This window comes from Bombina bombina, chromosome 1, assembly GCF_027579735.1.
Source record: "Bombina bombina isolate aBomBom1 chromosome 1, aBomBom1.pri, whole genome shotgun sequence".
NCBI classification, from domain to species: domain Eukaryota; kingdom Metazoa; phylum Chordata; class Amphibia; order Anura; family Bombinatoridae; genus Bombina; species Bombina bombina.
The window spans coordinates 1,458,246,301-1,458,265,118 of NC_069499.1; the positions used below are offsets into that span (position 1 = coordinate 1,458,246,301).

The following is an 18,818-nucleotide window of genomic DNA, read 5'->3' on the forward strand; positions in this document are numbered from 1 at the left end:
CGGATGAAGAGTCTGACGACTTAGAAAATCCGCCTCCCAGTTCTCTACTCCTGGGATGTGGATTGCTGAGAGATGGCAAGAGTGATCCTCTGCCCACAGATTATTTTGGTTACCTCCATCATCGCTAGAGAACTCCTTGTTCCTCCCTGATGATTGATATAAGCTACAGTCGTGATGTTGTCCGACTGAAACCTGATGAATTTGGCCGCAGCAAGCTGAGGCCACGCCTGAAGTGCATTGAAAATCGCTCTCAGTTCTAAAATGTTTATCGGGAGGAGAGCTTCCTCCCGAGACCATAAGCCCTGTGCTTTCAGGGAGTTCCAGACTGCACCCCAGCCTAGCAGGCTGGCACCTGTCGTTACAATGAGCCACTCTGGCCTGCGGAAGCACATTCCCTGAGACAGGTGGTCCTGAGACAACCACCAGAGAAGAGAATCTCTGGTCTCCTGGTCCAGATGCAGTTGAGGAGATAAGTCTGCATAATCCCCATTCCACTGTTTGAGCATGCATAGTTGCAGTGGTCTGAGGTGTAGACGGGCAAAAGGAACTATGTCCATTGCCGCTACCATGAGTGTGATTACCTCCATACACTGAGCCACTGATGGCCGAGGAATGGAATGAAGAGCTCGGCAAGTGGATAAGAGTTTTAACTTTTTGACCTCCGTCAGAAATATTTTCATTTCTATCGAGTCTATCAGAGTCCCTAGGAAGGAAACTCTTGTAAGAGGGAAGAGAGAATTCTTTTTTTATGTTCACCTTCCACCCGTGAGATGTAAGAAAAGCCAACACGATGTCTGTGTGAGACTTGGCTAGCTGGAAAGTCGATGCCTGAATTAAGATGTCGTCTAGATAAGGCGCCACTGCTATGCCCCGTGGTCGTAGAACCGCCAGAAGGGACCCTAGCACTTTTGTGAAAATTCTGGGAGCCATGGCCAACCCGAAAGGGAGGCCACAAACTGGTAATGCCTGTTTAGAAAGGCGAATCCGAGGAATTGATGATGATCTCTGAATAGGGATGTGTAGATACGAATCCTTTAAGTCCACGGTAGTCATATATTGACCCTCCTGGATCAGAGGTAGAATAGTCCGAATAGTCTCCATCTTGAATGATGGAACTTTGAGGAACTTGTTTAGAATTTTGAGATCCAAGATTGGTCTGAAAGTTCCCTCTTTCTTGGGAACCACAAACAGGTTTGAATAAAACTCTAGCCCCTGTTCCTCCTTTGGGACTGGGCGAATCACCCCCATGGTATGTAGGTCTTCTACACAGCGTAAGAACGCTTCTCTCTTTGTCTGGTTTACAGACAATCGAGAAATGTGAAATCTCCCCCTTGGAAGGGAGCCCTTGAATTCCAGAAGATATCCCTGGGACACAATTTCTAAAGCCCAGGAATTCTGAACATCTCTCGCCCAAGCCTGAGCGAAGAGAGAGAGTCTGCCCCCCACTAGATCCGGTCCCGGATCGGGGGGCTACCCCTTCATGCTGTCTTATTTGATCTATCCTGAGGGAGGGCATGACCTTTCCCTCCAGTGATGTCTGAAATAATCTCCTTCAGTTCAGGCCCGAATAGGGTCTTACCTTTGAAAGGAATGTTCAACAGTTTAGATTTATATGACACATCAGCAGACCAGGACTTAAGCCATAATGCCCTGCGTGCTAAAATGACAAAACCTGAATTCTTTGCCGCTAATTTAGCCAGTTGAAAAGCGGCATCTGTAATAAAAGAATTAGCCAACTTAAGGGCCTTAATTCTGTCCATAATTTCCTCTAATGGAGTCTCCATTTGAAGAGCCTCTTCTAGAGCCTCAAACCAGAAAGCACCTGCAGTCGTTACAGGAACAATGCAACCAATAGGTTGGAGAGAAAAACCTTGATGAACAAAAATTTTCTTCAGGAGACACTCTAATTTTTTATCCATAGGATCTTTGAAAGCACAACTGTCCTCAATAGGTATAGTTGTACGGGTATAGTTGTACGCTTAGACAGAGTAGAAATAGCTCCTTCCACCTTAGGAACTGTCTGCCATGAGTCCCTTTTGTTATCAGATATGGGAAACATTTTCTTAAAAACAGGAGGGGGAGTGAACGGAATACCTGGTCTATCCCACTCCTTAGTAATAATATTCACAATCCTCTTAGGGACTGGAAAACATCAGTGTAAACAGGAACCTCTAAGAATCTATCCATTTTACACAATTTCTCTGGGACCACTATAGGGTCACAATCATCTAGAGTTGCTAATACCTCCCTAAGCAATAAGCGGAGGAGTTCAAGCTTAAATTTAAAGGCCATCATATCAGAATCTGTCTGAGAAAGCGTCTTTCCTGAATCAGAAATTTCTCCCTCAGATAACAAATCCCTCACCCCTTCAGAGCATTGTGAGGGCATATCAGAAACGGCTACTAAAGCGTGAGACGGCTCAGTATTTTTCCTTAACCCAGAGCTGTCCCGCTTTCCTTGTAAACCAGGCAGTTTGGATAAAATCTCAGTGAGGGTTGTATTCATAACTGTGGCCATGTCTTGTAAAGTAAACAAATGTGATGCACTAGCGTCACTTGTGCGGGCGTTACTGGTTGTGACACTTGGGGAGAGCTAGATGGCGAACCCTCATTTACTTCTGACTGAGAATCATCTATTGCTCTATTTTTAAGGGCTAATATATGTTCTTTATAATTTATAGACATATCAGTACATTTGGGACACATTCTAAGAGGGGGTTCCACAATGGCTTCCAAACATATTAAACAAGGATTTTCCTTGGTGTCAGACTTGTTAAACAGGCTAGTAATGTAACAAGCAAGCTCGGAAAACACTGTAATCAAAGTAAATAACACTTAGAAATGAAACGGTACTGTGCCTTTAAGAGAAAAGAAGCAGCACAAGTTCTGCAAAACAGTGTAAAAAAGCAGTAAACAACGACATTTTTACAGTAGTATCTTACAGCCTTAGTAACTTTGCACAACTATGCAAATAAACAATTAACCTTAATGGCAAAACCGGATTGAAAAAATGTCAAAACCGGTAAAAAAAGACTTTCAGCACCTTGCCACAGCTCTGCTGTGGCGCCTACCTGCCCTTCAGAACGATTTGTGGGGAAAAAAACTTCTTTACAGCCCTCAAACACAGCAGGAACCTCTAGAGAAGCAGTTGGATCACTCTAAGGAAAAGAAACTGCGCAACTGAGGCACGAAAATAGGCCCCTCCCACCTCAATCGATGTTTTGAGGCCTATTAGAAAAACACCCGAGTGTCTCTTAATTAACCATGTGGGTTAAAAAACTCTAACACAAGCCACCATGACCCCTTCAGTACCTTCAAAAAACGTTATAATTGCATCATTTACTGAAACAAAAAACGTTTTTTCCTGACAGTGTCACCAGTAACAAATGAGCCCTTCAAGCAAGCTGAAATTCCTATCCAAGTGTCTGAATACAGCTTACCCTTTCCCCATGGGGATATTGCCAGCCTTTTCTAGAATAAACACAGTCTGTCTAGAAAAACAAACAGACTGAACATACCTCATATGCAGCTTAGCATGCAAACCGTTCCCCCAACTGAAGTTTTACTGTACTCTTCAGCCCTTGTGAGAACAGCAGTGGATCTTAGTTACAAAGTGCTAAGATCATAATCCTCCTTGCAGAAATCTTCATCTCTTTTCTGCCAAAGAGTAAATAGTACACACCGGCACCATTTAAAATAACAAACTTTTGCTTCAGAAATAAAAAACTAACATTTTTGTCACCACACTCGCTCTGCACTTCCTAGTTACTTAGAGTAGGCAAAGAGAATGACTGGGGGGTGGAGCTAAGGGTGGGAGCTATATAGGCAGCTCTGCTGTGGGTGCTCTCTTTGCCACTTCCTGTAGGGGAGGAGAATATCCCACAAGTAAGGATGAATCCGTGGACTCGATACATCTTACAAGAGAAATACTCTCTGCACCTCGCCACAGCTCTGCTGTGGCGCCTACCTGCCCCCAGGGTACTTTGAAAGGACTTAACAGTAATCCGGAGAGGAAGAACTCTGTTTAAGCCAGCTGACTTCTAGTCAGAATAGAGCGCGTCTAAGCGTGCGAAAATAAGCCCCGCCCATCAGGACCGATGACCGAGTAGGCCCAAACAAACGCATAGGGAGCGGTTTAGCAAACTTAGCCATGTGGAATAAAAACCCCAAGTGACAAGTAACGGTAAAAAAACAATTTATGCTTACCTGATAAATTTATTTCTCTTGTAGTGTATCCAGTCCACTGATCATCAATTACTTATGGGATATTCTCCTTCCCAACAGGAAGTTGCAAGAGGATCACCCACAGCAGAGCTGCTATATAGCTCCTCCCCTCACTGCCATATCCAGTCATTCGACCGAAACAAGACGAGAAAGGAGAAACCATAGGGTGCAGTGGTGACTGTAGTTTAATTAAAATTTAGACCTGCCTTAAAAGGACAGGGCGGGCCGTGGACTGGATACACTACAAGAGAAATAAATTTATCAGGTAAGCATAAATTATGTTTTCTCTTGTTAAGTGTATCCAGTCCACGGATCATCCATTACTTATGGGATACCAATACCAAAGCTAAAGTACACGGATGATGGGAGGGACAAGGCAGGATTAAACGGAAGGAACCACACTGCCTGACGAACCTTTCTCCCAAAAACAGCCTCCGAAGAAGCAAAAGTATCAAATTTGTAACATTTTGAAAAGGTGTGAAGCGAAGACCAAGTCGCAGCCTTGCAAATCTGTTCAACAGAGGCCTCATTTTTAAAGGCCCAGGTGGAAGCCACAGCTCTAGTAGAATGAGCTGTAATCCTTTCAGGGGGCTGCTGTCCAGCAGTCTCATAGGCTAAGCGAATTATGCTCCGAAGCCAAAAGGAAAGAGAGGTTGCCGAAGCTTTTTGACCTCTCCTCTGTCCAGAGTAAACGACAAACAGGGAAGATGTTTGGCGAAAATCTTTAGTAGCTTGTAAGTAAAACTTCAAGGCACGGACTACGTCCAGATTATGTAAAAGACGTTCCCTTCTTTGAAGAAGGATTAGGACAATATGATGGAACAACAATCTCTTGATTGATATTCTTGTTAGAAACTACCTTAGGTAAAAACCCAGGTTTGGTACGCAGAACTACCTTATCTGCATGAAAAATCAGATAAGGAGAATCACATTGTAAGGCAGATAGCTCAGAGACTCTTCGAGCCGAGGAAATAGCCATCAAAAACAGAACTTTCCAAGATAAAAGTTTAATATCAATGGAATGAAGGGGTTCAAACGGAACTCCTTGAAGAACTTTAAGAACCAAGTTTAAGCTCCACGGGGGAGCAACAGTTTTAAACACAGGCTTAATTCTAACCAAAGCCTGACAAAATGCCTGGATGTCTGGAACTTCTGCCAGACGCTTGTGCAAAAGAATAGACAGAGCAGAAATCTGTCCTTTTAAAGAACTAGCCGATAATCCTTTGTCCAAACCCTCTTGGAGAAAGGACAATATCCTAGGAATCCTAACCTTACTCCATGATATTTACGCCATATCTTATGGTAGATTTTCCTGGTGACAGGCTTTTGTGCCTGTATTAAGGTATCAATGACTGACTCGGAGAAGCCACGCCTTGATAGAATCAAGTGTTCAATCTCCATGCAGTCAGTCTCAGAGAAATTAGATTTGGATGATTGAAAGGACTTTGTATTAGAAGGTCCTGCCTCAGAGGCAGAGTCCATGGTGGAAAGGATGACATGTCCACTAGGTCTGCATACCAGGTCCTGCGTGGCCACGCAGGCTCTGTCAGAATCACCGATGCTCTCTCCTGCTTGATTTTGGCAATCAGTCGAGGGAGCAGAGGAAACGGTGGAAACACATAAGCCAGGTTGAAGAACCAAGGAGCTGCTAGAGCATCTATCAGCGTCGCTCCCGGGTCCCTGGACCTGGATCCGTAACAAGGAAGCTTGGCGTTCTGGCGAGACGCCATGAGATCCAGTTCCGCCTCCCAGTTCTCTACACCTGGGATGTGGATCGCTGACAGGTGGCAAGAGTGAGACTCTGCCCAGCGAATTATCTTTGAGACTTCTAACATCGCTAGGGAACTCCTGGTTCCCCCTTGATGGTTGATGTAAGCCACAGTCGTGATGTTGTCCGACTGAAATCTGATGAACCTTAGGGTTGCTAACTGAGGCCAAGCTAGAAGAGCATTGAATATTGCTCTTAACTCCAGAATATTTATTGGGAGGAGTTTCTCCTCCTGAGTCCACGATCCCTGAGCCTTCAGGGAGTTCCAGACTGCGCCCCAACCTAGAAGGCTGGCATCTGTTGTTACAATCGTCCAATCTGGCCTGCGAAAGGTCATACCCTTGGACAGATGGACCCGAGATAGCCACCAGAGAAGAGAATCTCTGGTCTCTTGATCCAGATTTAGTACAGGGGACAAATCTGAGTAATCCCCATTCCACTGACATAGCATGCATAATTGCAGCGGTCTGAGATGCAGGCGCGCAAATGGCACTATGTCCATTGCCGCTACCATTAAGCCGATTACTTCCATGCACTGAGCCACTGACGGACGTGGAATGGAATGAAGGACACAGCAAGCATTTAGAAGTTTTGATAACCTGGACTCCGTCAGGTAAATTTTCATCTCTACAGAATCTATAAGAGTCCCTAGGAAGGTGACTCTTGAGAGTGGGGATAGAGAACACTTTTCCACGTTCACTTACCACCCATGCGACCTCAGAAATGCCAGAACTATCTCTGTATGAGACTTGGCAATTTGAAAGCTTGACGCCTGTATCAGGATGTCGTCTAGATACGGAGCCACCGCTATGCCTCGCGCTCTTAGAACCGCCAGAAGTGAGCCCAGAACCTTTGTAAAAATTCTCGGGGCTGTGGCCAACCCAAAGGGAAGATCTACAAATTGGTAATGCCTGTCTAGAAAGGCAAACCTTAGGAACCGATGTTGATCTTTGTGAATCGGTATGTGAAGGTAGGCATCCTTTAAGTCCACTGTGGTCATGTACTGACCCTCTTGGATCATGGGTAGGATGGTCCGAATAGTTTCCATTTTGAATGATGGAACTCTGAGGAATTTGTTTAAGATCTTTAGATCCAAAATTGGTCTGAAGGTTCCCTCTTTCTTGGGAACCACAAACAGATTTTAATAAAACCCCTGTCCCTGTTCCGTCCGCGGAACTGGATGGATCACTCCCATTACTAGGAGGTCTTGCACGCAGCGTAGGAATGCCTCTTTCTTTATCTGGTTTGCAGATAATCTTGAAAGGTGAAATCTCCCCTGTGGAGGAGAAGCTTTGAAGTCCAGAAGATATCCCTGAGATATGATCTCCAACGCCCAGGGATCCTGAACATCTCTTGCCCACGCCTGGGCGAAGAGAGAAAGTCTGCCCCCCACTAGATCCGTGTCCGGATAGGGGGCCGTTCCTTCATGCTGTCTTGGGGGCAGCAGCAGGTTTTCTGGCCTGCTTGCCCTTGTTCCAGGCCTGGTTAGGTTTCCAGGCCTGTCTGGAATGAGCAAGAGTTCCCTCTTGTTTTGAAGCGGAGGAAGTTGATGCTGCTCCTGCCTTGAAATTTCTAAAGGCACGAAAATTAGACTGTTTGGCCTTTGATTTGGCCCTGTCCTGAGGAAGGGTATGACCCTTGCCTCCAGTAATGTCAGCAATAATTTCCTTCAAGCCAGGCCCGAATAAGGTCTGCCCCTTGAAAGGAATGCTGAGTAATTTAGACTTTGAAGTCACGTCAGCTGACCAGGATTTAAGCCATAGCGCCCTACGCGTCTGGATGGCGAATCCGGAATTCTTAGCCGTTAGTTTAGTCAAATGAACAATGGCATCAGAAACAAATGAGAATATCCCAATAAGGGCCAGCACTCCTGTAACCAGTGCACGTGAAGACTGGGGTGAAACTGCCAAACCCCACCAATAATCCAAAAAATTGTGTTGTCCACAGCACAAATATATTTTCAATATGCTTTATTCAGACATTAAAACAGCAACGTTTCGTGACCATATGTCACTTAATCATGCTATACTTAGCTTAACAGAAGACTATTTTTAAACATTCATTTTCGCGCCAGTCTCTCTGTGATTGTACTCTGGCACCATCTTGTGGTTCTCTTGAGGAATAACAGGACAATCTGTGAAGCAAGTAACAATTTAAAAACAATAATGTAGTAATAATGACTGACAGTACAAAAGGATTCCACCTATCCTATTTAGTTAAACAAAATCATTTACTATATACAACTGGACTTTAAACTATGTATTTTGTACACTATCATGTAATCTAGAGAATTGTATAGATTTATCAGAAATAGCAAGATAAATCATAATCCCTATTTAAACCTTTAGGAGCCAAAGTTTCCAGCTTGTGGATCCACCACATCTCCCTCCTTTTTAGTAGAGTCTCTCTGTCCATGCCGTTCCTGGGCACTTTAATCTGTTCGATTACCTGCCATTTTAGCTGGCTAATCCCATGTCCTTTTTCCAGGAAGTGCCTGGACAGAGGGGCTTCCATGTTCTTTCGCCTAATGTTGGATCTATGTTGTGTCATACGATCTCTCACTTTCTGAGTAGTCTCGCCTAAATAGATAAGAGAACATGGACACTTGATTAGGTATATGACATGTGTTGTTTCACAGGTGTAATAACCATTAATGTCAAATTTTCTTAAATAAAGCATATTGAAAATATATTTGTGCTGTGGACAACACAATTTTTTGGATCAGAAACAAATGAGTTAGCTAGCTTAAGCGTTCTAAGCTTGTTAATAATTTCCTCCAATGGAGCTGTATGGATGGCCTCTTCCAGGGCCTCAAACCAGAATGCCGCCGCAGCAGTGACAGGTGCAATGCATGCAAGGGGCTGCAAAATAAAACCTTGTTGAATAAACATTTTCTTAAGGTAACCCTCCAATTTTTTATCCATTGGATCTGAAAAAGCACAACTGTCCTCAACCGGGATAGTGGTACGCTTTGCTAAAGTAGAAACTGCTCCCTCCATCTTAGGGACCGTCTGCCATAAGTCCCGTGTAGTGGCGTCTATTGGAAACATTTTTCTAAATATAGGAGGTGGGGAAAAGGGCACACCGGGTCTATCCCACTCCTTAGTAATAATTTCTGTAAGCCTTTTAGGTATAGGAAAAACGTCAGTACACACCGGCACCACACCGGCACCACATAGTATCTATCCAGCCTACACAATTTCTCTGGAATTGCAACTGTGTTACAGTCATTCAGAGCAGCTAATACCTCCCCAAGCAATACACGGAGGTTCTCAAGCTTAAATTTAAAATTAGAAATCTCTGAATCAGGTTTCCCCGAGTCAGAGATGTCACCCACAGAATGAAGCTCTCCGTCCTCATGTTCTGCATACTGTGAAGCAGTATCAGACATGGCTCTTACAGCATTTGCGCGCTCTGTATCTCTCCTAACCCCAGAGCTATCGCGCTTGCCTCTTAATTCAGGCAATCTAGATAATACCTCTGACAGGGTATTATTCATGATTGCAGCCATGTCCTGCAAGGTAATCGCTATGGGCGTCCCTGATGTAATTGCAATATAAAAAAACGTTACTGCGCCTTTAAGAAACCCAAATTTTGTCAAAATTTGAAATAACAGTGAAAAAAGGCAGTTACACTAACGAAATTTTTACAGTGTATGTTACAAGTTAGCAGAGCATTGCACCCACTTGCAAATGGATGATTAACCCCTTAATACCAAAAACGGAATAACAAATGACAAAAACGTTTTTTAAACAGTCACAACAACTGCCACAGCTCTACTGTGGCTTGTTACCTCCCTCAATACGACTTTTGAAGCCTTTTGAGCCCTTCAGAGAAGTCCTGGAACATGCAGGAAGAAGCTGGATGTCTGTGTGTGTAATTTTTTCTGCACAAAAAAACGCTAAAATAGGCCCCTCCCACTCATATTACAACAGTGGAAAGCCTCCAGGAACTGTTTCTAGGCAAAATTCAAGCCAGCCATGTGGAAAAAACTAGGCCCCAATAAGTTTTATCACCAAACATATATAAAAAACGATTAAACATGCCAGCAAACGTTTTAAAATACACTATTATAAGAGTATGTATCTCTATTAATAAGCCTGATATCAGTCGCTATCACTGCATTTAAGGCTTTACTTACATTACTTCTGTATCAGCAGCATTTTCTAGCAAATTCCATCCCTAGAAAAATATTTTAACTGCACATACCTTATTGCAGGAAAACCTGCACGTTATTCCCCCTCTGAAGTTACCTCACTCCTCAGAAAATGTGAGAACAGCAAAGGATCTTAGTTACTTCTGCTAAGATCATAGAAAACGCAGGCAGATTCTTCTTCCAAATACTGCCTGAGATAAACGGTACACTCCGGTACCATTTAAAAATAACAAACTTTTGATTGAAGAAATAAACTAAGTATAAAACACCACAGTCCCCTTACGACCTCCATCTTAGTTGAGAGTTGCAAGAGAATGACTGGATATGGCAGTGAGGGGAGGAGCTATATAGCAGCTCTGCTGTGGGTGATCCTCTTGCAACTTCCTGTTGGGAAGGAGAATATCCCATAAGTAATGGATGATCCGTGGACTGGATACACTTAACAAGAGAAATGTTAACCACCGTAAACATATAAAACCCCAGTGTCTTGTTCAACTATAAAGATAACTGCCTGGAAAGTCTGTAAACCCCAATAGAATCTATAGCTCCCCCCCCCCCCCCCGTTCTTATAGCTATTGTTCACTCTTATTTTAGGTGAACAAATAAGCGGTATTAACCCGCCACAGATATCGCTTTGTCATAAGTTGCTCTTAGTCTTCTGTCTATAAAGAAAATGAGGCACTTTGCCTCCTGTTCAAGTGTATTTCATAGGAGCAACTTGTTTTGACTCCTTATAATTTGTCAATCTTCAAATAATAAATACACTTATTTTATAATTAATATACCACTCTATAGGAAGTATAAATTTCTCGGGATGTTTAAATTCTATCATTTTATTATGTATTTACATAGGAAACAAAAGGAAAAAAGAGGTAATGCTTGATTTTATGTCTTTGATTATTATATGCATACAGTATCTTCTATATTTTTTATGTTTGATTAGTGAGATACATATATCATACTTGAATTAAGATCCTTTTATTCTTATATTTGTAAAGGTTTCAGTATCCAATAGATAAATAATGTCATGTATGCAAAAATTATCACAGTAATGCTAAATGTACATTATGTTCATGTTCTTTCTTTTTCTTGTATTGCCTCAATAAAAATCTTTGATTAAAAAAAAAAAAAAAAAAACCCCAGTGTCTTATAATGAAAAATGCAGCACATAGCCCTCATTATAAACCTTGCCCAAATGTCAACAGAAAATAAAAATTAACAGGTTTCAGTAACACCCTCCTTGAAAATAGGTCTACTGCTTACCCCTTCCCTAAAAGGGAATACATATTCAGCCATCTTCTGACATACTAAGACTCTTCAGAATAAAAGGCTGCCCATACCTCAAATGCTGCAGACAGCATGACACGGTCTCCACACTGAAGATGTCTCCTGTATTACCTTCAGATCTGTGGTAACAACATGGATCTTAGTTACAGCTGCTAAGATCATCAACCTCAGGGAAGAATTCTTCTTCCAAACCCCCCTGAGGAAAACAGTACTCACCGGTACCATTTTAAAATAAAAAAACTTCTTGATTGAAGAAACTAACACTAACACCTCACTTTACCTCTTCCTAGTATAACACAGGCAAAGAGAATGACTGGAGGTGGAGGGGAAGGGAGGAGCTATATATACAGCTCTGCTGTAATGCTCTTTGCCACTTCCTGTTAGCAGGAGGATATCCCACAAGTAAGGATGAAATCCGTGGACTCGTCGTATCTTGTAGAAGAAATATGCCTGGCTCCTAAATAGTCTTACTGGCTCCTAATTTTTGAACATATTCTTCAAGCACTGCTCTAACATATCAGAGTCCTCCATAGCTTGCGCTTTTATTGCGGACTTGATAAAAAAAAACTAATGGCACCTTTATATCCCAATGGCCGGGGCTGGGGCACTCACCACCTCCTAGGACCCAGAATACAAGAAACAGCTTTCGTCTCCTCTGAACACAGGTTGAGAAAGAGGAAGTTGCATAGGCCACACACCCGGTCACATTAAGTGCCATGCAGGACCGCCCCTGCACTCAAGAGAAAACACGCCAAAAGGCCCACCTCAATTTCTCGCTATGAACTGTGTTCCACACTGACCGAGCTCCTATAAAGATAAAAGGAGTGACACTGTGACCCTGTCTTCATGTGTTATCAAATATAAATATATAAACGATCTTACCAGAATTAACGCCGTGGAAAAAAAGAGCACGGTCCTTCAAGTGTGACAGGTTAGTAGCATCGCTCCTGACATGGACTTGAGAGAAAAAAAGCAGCAAGCAAAACTTGTCAACGCTGATTGCTAATGGAGCTGTTAAACTGACTCGGAATGGGTTCGCAGAAAGACTCTCCCTGCATCTTCGGGCTCTAACATTCACCCATGCACTCACTGAGAGGCTGACAGGGCTACTTAAAACTCCAGTCCCATTTTGAAGAGTACTACCCTCCATAAGACTAATCCGATCTTCCGAAACTCCTTGCCAACCTCCTGTGACAAAAGGCAAAGAATGACTGGGGGATGAGGGGAGTGGGGGAGGTATTAAAGCCTTTGGCTGGGGTGTCTTTGCCTCCTCCTGGTGGCCAGGTTCTTAATTCCCACAAGTAATGAATGAAGCAGTGGACTCTCCTCCCATTAAGATGGAAAAGCTAGTATCAGAGGATACAGATAATACAGTTTTAATAAAATCTAAAAAGCTATGTATTGTGTCATTATCTTTATTAGGGGTTGTGCACTGCTGGTCTGAATATTATTTTTATGGAAAACGTTAGAGGGGCACTGATGGTGAATTTATAGCACCAAGGTGGCAGTGACCTGAAAACGTTTGGGAACCACTGTACTACTGAGAGGTAGTTGAACACATCTGTTGAGCCAATGACAAGAGGAATTTATGTGCAGCCACCAAACTTTTTTTTTTAGCAAATAATACCTTGAAAACAAAACACATTAGATAATAGAAGTACATAGGAAAATTGTTTAAAATTGTATGCTCTTTCTGAACCATTAAAGTTTAATTTTGACGTCACTGTGTCTTTAACGTAGTATAAATAATTGTTTTGCAGTTATCTGTTAAAGCCTATTATGAAAAATATGTAGCAGTGTAAGCCTTGACAATCTACAATTTTCAGAGCAAATTTAAAAAGGGGTAAAGCAGATAATAAAAGTATATTGTTGTTCTATTAGGCATAACTAAACATTCTATATTAAAATCTCAATGTGTTTAATGTCCCTTTAATTGGACATTATAATACAGAAATTAGATGATCTAATAAATTAGAATATATTTTCCTTTCTCCCATTGGAATACATTATGTGCAATAACTGTTTTTTTTTTCATTACAAATACCTCACCTTGTAATTGTATCTGCTCTTTTTCATGTGGGAAAAACGAACCTACGCTTCCCAGAATAGATAACAAACAGAGAATTAGTTTGTTTAAAATCCTTTGTAACCTGAAGATAGAACTTCAAGGCACGAAACCACATCCAGATTATGATATATATATATATATATATATATATATATATATATATATACATTCATCAGTTGGGTGATTTTTTTAAATAAAATTCCAAAAAGTATGCAACACCAAGGTGTGGCACTTTGAGAACAAACTTCATATCCTAGCACTATAATTCTGTATACACATGGGTTTGCTCATAATAGCCGATCCTCCCATTTGTTCTCTAGGAATGTTCCTAGTACATTAGATGATATGACATTCAGAAAACCTTGAACCCCTGCAAGTACCCCTGAGTAACAACAGACAGTTTGTTCTATTACATCTGCTTTATTGCAGGATGGGAAGACATATTCCCACTATATTGGCAGAAGATACAGTCCAGTCTCCAGAGATTTGCATTACACTTTACATTTATATATAATTTGTACATATGCTTTTGTTTTTTGGTAAAACAGTCAGGTTGAGGCGCTAATAAATGCATATCAGGTAATAAACCTTTAGTTTAAAAGGGTAATGATGCCATCATACACTTCTTGTGAATACTAACACACGCATACACACATTATACATTTTGAATCAGATGTACAAATATCGTTGGATACCCACTTAAGTGACATTAAGGGTTATTGTACTCAATTCTTTTTTATATTATTCATATGAAAGCAGTATTTAAATCTTTTTAAATTTAACTTGAATCTAAACAAGCAGTATCAGTTATGTACTGGCTGATAGATAGGAAGTATCTATACGCCAATTATCCTTAGCAGGAAGTAACTGTCAGCCAATGAGCCTTAGCGGGAAGTTCACAAATGACACTGCTATGTTAGTTTCAACTTTCAATGGTTTTAACTCTTTTTCAGGGAAAAAAATCACTGTGCTTATATACTGCTCTTTGTTTTACTTCTTAAAAGGGACCCAATATACATATTTGTTTGTTTTATATTACATTTGAAATATTTAAAAAAATAATCTTGCCGGAATAATAGTATATAAAGTTTAGAAATCATTTTTAGTACAGTCATAAATATCACCCTTTTCCAATAAATTAGTAAACAATATACACTCCCCTAGATTTATCAGACAGCAGTTGACTTCAAATTAAATTTTAGATAGGAGAGCCTATTCACTTAATATATATAATCTTTCCATATTCAATTTAAAGGTTGCATAGAATAAGGTATGAATGGGAAATTTGAATATAAAGAAGTGTATTCCATCAAATTCTGTTAACACCAAACTTCTATTGTAAGGCATGGCGAAAAAGCAATGGTTGCATTTGTGCTAGCAAACAAGTAAGTTTACTACATTTATAACACATAAAACACTTTTTGTAATGCTTTAACCATTGTTTTACAAGTAGGCAAACAGAAGATATTTTTAAACATTATTAACAATCTAAAATATCCAATGTTACCTGAAAAATGCAAACACTGTCCGACTTAAGATGTATTCACAGCGTACAAAATGATGGACAAGCGCTTAAAAGGACATTAAAAACCTCTTGCTTTTGTGTAAAAGTTGTGTTTTGTCTCACACTCCCTTAGAGAGGCCAAATTCTGTAAACTGCAAATCAAATAGCTGATGTAGGCAGTTTGCAACATTTTAAAAACCTAGTTAACAGATTTTGCGTTTTGGCCTTTCTAGGAAGCGTAGGACAAAGCACAATTTTTCCCCAAAAGAAAAATGATGTTAACCTTTAAATTGTACCTGGATGTACATAATGAATTCTGCCTTTTAGAAATAAAGTTCAATAAGTTTTGATTATTACCACCAAACTATTATGTAAACCATTCTTACTGTAAAAATGTACTGATTATAGAACCTTATACAAAAGACAAAATTTCACACAAGTAGTGGGGTCCCCTGATATGTTTATATTTATGACACAACAAGTTAAAATACATTATTTACAACTGATCACAAGTTCTCAGTGACATCATTTTCTTTGTTATGCAAAGACCCAAGTAGAATCTTGCTGAAGCAGTTTGATTTTTTTTTGAGAAAGCGCATCAAAGTTTATATCCTTGTAGAATTACAAAAGAAAAGAAAAACCAAGTAGGGAGCTAGGATTTGATTCTGTCTGGTACAATAAAACTAATTATTAATTGGTAATGATTTCACAGCATGGATGATAAATCAAAATAAGCTTTTTTGATTACCCACTAGTTATATTTTTTTTTCCCCAAGGAGAGAATTATTATGTCAATCCCTTTAAAAATTACAAAGCAAAGTTTTTGTGCTCCAACTCATATGTTCTTATTCTATTATTACCCCAAAATTATATTATGTGAAAGGGAGAATATAAAATTTGTTGCAAAAAAAATAAATAAAAATGCAACAGGCTTTACACTTTTGTGGGTTCTTATTAAAGGCGTGGGGTTGAATTTTCCAGCACAAGCGGAAGAATTAAGGTATTTATTGTTATTCTCTGGAAATTAGTATGAGGATGGACATAGCCAGTGATTTTACAGTATGATCTCATGGTACAGCGGAATACGGACAGCACATTTTAATCCATGTGCATCCAGTTATGCTGAGTATGAAGCATGGGAATTGTTGGAGCTCAAAAAGAAGACACAGACTGTTCAGAAACAGTACAGCAGGGATGTACCCCCCACATAGAACATAACTTCACACATCAAGTCACTTGTCCAGTGGCTACCTACGTAACCACACTAGTTGCTCATAGCAAAGCCAGAAAATGAGTCCAAAGAGATCCACTTCACTAATGGACAAGCATCTTCCCTCTTTTTAAGTTTAGTGTCACACCACTGTAGTGGTCATGTGTTACACAGACTGAGGGTGTCCTGATTGACAGCAGGAAGAGGTAGCTTTGTTTGTAATTGGTTTAACACCTTAGATAAGAATCCTCCTGTATTCCATTGTCATCTTGTCAGCGCCTACAATAAACAGAAGAAATACAGCAACTTAATTGGCTAGTAATACTTTGCAAAAACTGCAGACTAAAAGGAACTGAAACAGAACGATGACTTCACTGAAAAACACAATTTATGCTTACCTGATAAATGTATTTCTCTTGTGGTGTATCCAGTCCACGGATCATCCATTACTTGTGGGATATTCTCATTCCCAACAGGAAGTTGCAAGAGGACACCCACAGCAGAGCTGTAATATAGCTCCTCCCCTAACTGTCATAGCCAGTCATTCGACCGAAAACAAGCCGAGAAAGGAGGAACCATAGGGTGCAGTGGTTACTGTAGTTTAAATTTAAAAATTACCTGCCTTAAAATGACAGGGCGGGCCGTGGACTGGATACACCACAAGAGAAATAAATTTATCAGGTAAGCATAAATTGTGTTTTCTCTTGTAAGGTGTATCCAGTCCACGGATCATCCATTACTTGTGGGATACCATTACCAAAGCTAAAGTACACGGATGAAGGGAGGGACAAGGCAGGAACTTAAATGGAAAGAACCACTGCCCGTAAAACCTCTCCCCCAAATATAGCCTCCGAAGAAGCAAAAGTATCAAATTTGTAAAAATTTTAAAAAATATGAAGCGAAGACCAAGTCGTCGCCTTGCAAATCTGATCAAAAGAAGCCTCATTTTTAAAGGCCCAAGTGGAAGCCACAGCTCAAGTGGAATGAGCTGTAATCCTTTCAGGAGGTTGCTGTCCAGCAGTCTCATAGGCTAAGCGGATTAAGCTTCTTAGTCAAAAAGAAAAAGAGGTTGCCGAAGCCTTTTGACCTCTCCTCTGTCCAGAGTAGACAAGAAACAAAGCAGATGTTTGACGAAAATCTTTAGTAGCTTGTAAGTAAAACTTTAAAGCACGGACCACGTCCAAATTGTGTAACACAAGGATGGAACAACAATCTCTTGATTGATATTCTTGTTAGATACCACCTTAGGTAAGAACCCAGGTTTGGTGTATAGAATTGAGTGTTGGCGCTAACTGTTATCCTAAATGCCTGGTTAAAGGATAAACTACTCCTCCTTAGTAGTTTAAAAAAGTGTAGGTGCTAAAAATTAAAAGGGGGTAACTGGCGCTAATGGTTAGATTAGCTAGGATAACACTACCAGAATGGTGACTGTTAAATTAATAGACGGCTGTCCGTCAGAGTGAAGATTTAAACAAGTGATACGGGTATCTAATATAGTCCTACTAATAACTATATAGTGTCACAATTTGATATAGTGGCAGCGAGTTTTAGTAAACAAAAATTGTGATGAAGGTATTTACCTATTTTACATCGTCAATACTAATGTGAGTAAAATATAAAAAGCTGTGAAAATGATAAAAAAGTTACGTGTCTACGTCAAATATGGTGGACAATTGAGGTCTATATGTATAGATAATAAGTGACAGATTGTGTGGTAAAAAATGAATATCTATGGCTGTTAATGCATAAAATATTTATTCCTAAAAAAGATAATAAGTGACAGATTGTGTAGTAAAAAAATCAATTTCTATGGCTGTTTACTGCATAAAATATTTATTCCTAAAAAATCAATAAAACAACATCAATATAATTAAAATGGTTCAAATATTATATTCGGGACGTCTCCCTTGTAATCAGTGATATCTGTCGACAAGAAGTTTGCTCAGCCGCAGTTAACTGGGCATATTTGGTGGTATGTGATACAGTGTTACTGCAAATCGTAAGGTACCTTACAGTTAGAGATGTTTATGAAGGCTGATAGACCGGGCGTGCGTTTATTCTGTCCTTGCACCGGGTCTCAGTATGGTGGTGTATTCCGCGGCTTCAAAGACAAAACAGCTCGCTGATATGGTAATTGGCGGTTTGGGTTACACACCCCTTTTCTGATAGGTAGAACGTCTGGTGTTCCGTAGAAATATATCGGCCAATATATTAATAATAATGACTTGTTTCTTTCACTGAAATGATGGTAGTTGAACAAAGGTCAGACAAATGTGTGCCTGCTGTAGCCGTGTTTAAAAACGGTTGTAGTAGTAAACGTGGATACTCGCTATTTGCTGATCAGATCCCTGGTCCTTGCAGCGGTTTTATCTCCTAAATCAAAAAATTAGAGAGTCCACAGGAGGGGCTGGATCGCAGCTTTTGCGTGTATTTCAATCTTTGGTGGGTTCCACATAAAAACAAGCTTTCTGGAGTAAATTCTACGCGTTTCACCCTGAAAGGGCTTTATCAAGATACTCCAGGTGTATATTACAGACTTTTTAAAGGTGTACTTTGGATATCATTGGTTGATTGCTTATTGATTCCTATTGGATCCGGTATA

General features: G+C 40.4%; 1 protein-coding gene across 1 annotated transcript in view; it reads right to left on the reverse strand.

The window, feature by feature from the left end:
- Window positions 1-13,902: 13,902 nt before the first annotated feature.
- Window positions 13,903-18,818, reverse strand: part of USP36 (ubiquitin specific peptidase 36) — a 195,389-nt gene continuing 190,473 nt past the window's right edge. Inside the window, exon 20 of the mRNA XM_053706269.1 lies at window positions 13,903-16,495. The gene's annotated coding sequence lies outside the window, so the exon portion shown is untranslated. The remainder of the gene's footprint in view (window positions 16,496-18,818) is intronic.